The sequence below is a fragment of the Pinus tabuliformis genome, chromosome 8 (genome assembly GCF_031772625.1).
Source record: "Pinus tabuliformis cultivar Carrire ecotype Pingquan chromosome 8, CPIR1, whole genome shotgun sequence".
NCBI classification, from domain to species: domain Eukaryota; kingdom Viridiplantae; phylum Streptophyta; class Pinopsida; order Pinales; family Pinaceae; genus Pinus; species Pinus tabuliformis.
The window spans coordinates 2069124510-2069127951 of record NC_142294.1 but is presented as its reverse complement, the minus strand read 5'-3'; positions in this window follow the sequence as shown (position 1 = coordinate 2069127951).

The window sequence follows — 3442 nt, the reverse complement described above, 5'->3', positions numbered from 1 at the left end:
GATTCACGGTACTCAATAATATTCCAGAAACTCTTACCTGAAAACCCAAAATATAAACACCCTCTGGCCTACTGTATTCCAATGAAGACCATAATCAATGAATGATTTGGTTAGAGAGTGGATCGCAGAAATGGGACTAAATCAACCCAAAAAAACGCCAAATGTGCATGCAAATCGGCCAGGCGCCCTATTGCCTTTCTATATCCCTGGAATTATTCTCAATCCAAATTCTTTTATCCCTTGAATTATTCTCAATCCAAATTCTTTTCCCCATTACAAGGACTCAGGTTCTACGTATGCGCAGCTTAGTCTCATTCTCGGTAATCTAGATTGCTTCAAAATAAGGGGAATCCTTTAAGATTTAAATATTCTCAATCCAAATTCCTTTACCCGATACAAGGAGTCAGTTTCCATATTCACAGCTTATTATCAGTCTTAATAATCTAGGTGACAATGCGATTTTTTGTCACATTTAAAGCATAAAAATTAAAATTATATATATGAAAATACATTTGTTGATTTTTTTAAATTTTTTTATAATAATGATTAATTTTTATTAATATTATTAATTATATAAATTATTTGATTACTAAATGTTAATGGACATTGATAAACTTCAAATCACTTATTTCATGACATATTTCACATTATTAAGATTTAAAAAATTATTAAAAATTAATTACATTATATATTTATTATTATTATTTATAAAAAATAATAATATATGATCTCTCACTTTCTCATTGAGATTCTTAATGTCTAAATAGGTCAATACCACATGTCTATAAAATCATAATTCATTTCATATGACAATTGTTGATATGACATTTTTTAAATTAATCAATTTAATTAAAAGGGTGGAAAGAGCATAATACCTTTGGATAAATCTTAATCTTTGATTTGTGAATACTATTAAGAATATTTCAAGAATATTTTGTGGAGGTTGAATCCTTACTATCCACCTAATAATTGTTGATAATTAAATTAAACCTTGGAAGCTTTTTTTCAAAATAAGCATTCATATCCACATAATTAGAATTCTTATAGAATCTTAAAAATGGTAAGAGGTTTTCTTTAAAATTATATTGTTCTTCTAAAAAAACATTAAGAGAAACATTCCAAGATCACATAGTTTTGATGATTTAAACAGAAACATTCCAAGATCACATAATTTTGATGATTTAAAGAGAAACATTCCAAGATCTCATAGTTTTGATGATTTAAAGAGGTTAGGAAGGTTGGTACTATAATAGATATTTTGAAATTGAAATTTAGTTTCACTATAAAAAAATTCAATGTATGAGAAAGAATCATTCATCTTCAACCCTCTTAATATCAAGAAAATGACATATTATTCCATTCCATGGTGTTTTAGAAAGCGTCCAATGTGCAGTTTCACTATGTAGATCATGGGAGTTTATTCAAATTTTACCAACGCTCATTTTCTTCTTTGTGTTAGTTACAACTAAGAGATACTTTTGATTTTCTAGATGAGGTCTCACAATGTTCTTGTAGTATCTTAGCTTCCTTTTATTTTCTATTTTTTTCATACCACAACCTTTCTTTAATTTAGATGTAATGATATTTTAAATATTATTGATATCCTATAGAATGGCATCTTCATGTATTCCCCAATGATTTAGTAAATTTTTGGCATCTTGATGTCATCCTCACTTGAGTGATCATATGGTTTCTTTGGAGTTGGAAGTAATTTTGAGAGCCTTTTGTCATCCAAGTTGTTTATCTTTCTCTTGTACATTAAGTATCTAGCCATAGTCATGCATTTGTTGGATTCACACTTATACTAGGTAGGAGGTGGTGTGAATCAATATAAGACAATTTCTTACTTGTATAAACATTCATGAATCATAACCAAACAATCTCACATATGGTACAAAGGATATAAATGAAAATTTCCTTATAACATATCTTTGTAGGCACCAAACTACTAATACAAACTTTGTAGGATCTCTTTTATGAGGATGATAGAATAGGGCACGTATTGCTTTTAATATTAATATTATAAGTTATAAAATTCTTTTAGATTTGCTTTATCTCTCTCCAGTGACCCCAAAGATATTTCAACCCCAAACTTCACATATATATAATCTAACATGCAAGATGGGAGTATCAAACCATTTTTTTTCTTATCCATAGTCAAAGGTTTACTAATTTACACTTGTTTTTAAGCCCATAATAAGCTTTCCACCCTCCATTTATCCCTTTTTCAACACTATAGCTCCAATTGAACTTGCTATGAATATCTATTTGAAAAAATATCATAAGTGAGCTTTCAGATTTATTTATCAAAACCTTTAGTTTGTTTGTGTTTACAATCATGATGATACTTGATCTCAGATCTTTACTTCATTGATGTATTCAAAATTGCATGTAAAGGAGCATGAAAAACTGCATATTCATACACTTTAAAGAAGAGGAAAAATAAAGGAAACCATCAAGACAAAGAACACAAAGAGCTTGATAATGAAGCTCTTCCAGTGTAGGCTACATCTTTCGGCCTTACTTCAACAGTGGGAGGCCTCTTCATTAATCTCAGCAAAAATCAAATGACTACATGGAAACATATATCTTATACATCCATATCTAGGGATGGCCTGAAAATGGGCTGCTCAGATCAGAAAAATGATCACACCATCATATTCATGGCAAAAAATTGTGAAATTTGACTATATAGTTGACCACTTTCTGTCATTGTGACCCCTCAGCCTCTAGGGAATCTAAAATATTCCCTATAGATTCTCCCACAATCATATTCAAGTAATATTCCAAGAATATGCTCTAGAATATTCCTCTGCATCATAAAGTGTGCAACTGGGTTCCACCCTAGGCATGGTTCCTGTGTGCTCAGTTCCAACGTTGAGTGGTTTCGCTCTATCCATCATGTTTTTCCCCCCATTGGCGTCAAATGGCCTATTTAAATACAATATCCCCGAGTGTTATAAACAACATGTCAACTAGCGCATTGGTAACAATGGGTAAGTTGAGTTGTTGAGTCGCTCGAAGGTCACGAGTTTGACTTGTAGACCCTCCCATTCTTTTTTTCAAATATATAAATAGAGAACCAATGTAAAATGTTCCATTCACTAGTTTGGATTTGGGTTTGGTGGGTCTGCCAAGTTCGCAGCCTGCTAACCCATTTACCAGTTATAACTTACTGACATGTTGACCATTGAGGGTGAGACACTTGTCTGCCAAAACCAACCCCTAACTTGGCCAAATTGCTAAACAAATCACAACTAAGATTCTTGCGAAATTTCCTGCTATGGTTGGCCCAGTCACAACCCAACTAGCCAGTCACAAGGTGGCCTTTTGGGAACATCTTGGATCATTCCTCCCCATTAAGAAGATTTTGGGCCTCCAAAAGCCTTATCAATCAACTAGAAAGTAAGGGAATTTCTCCCTCACTTTCTCCTTTTCAATC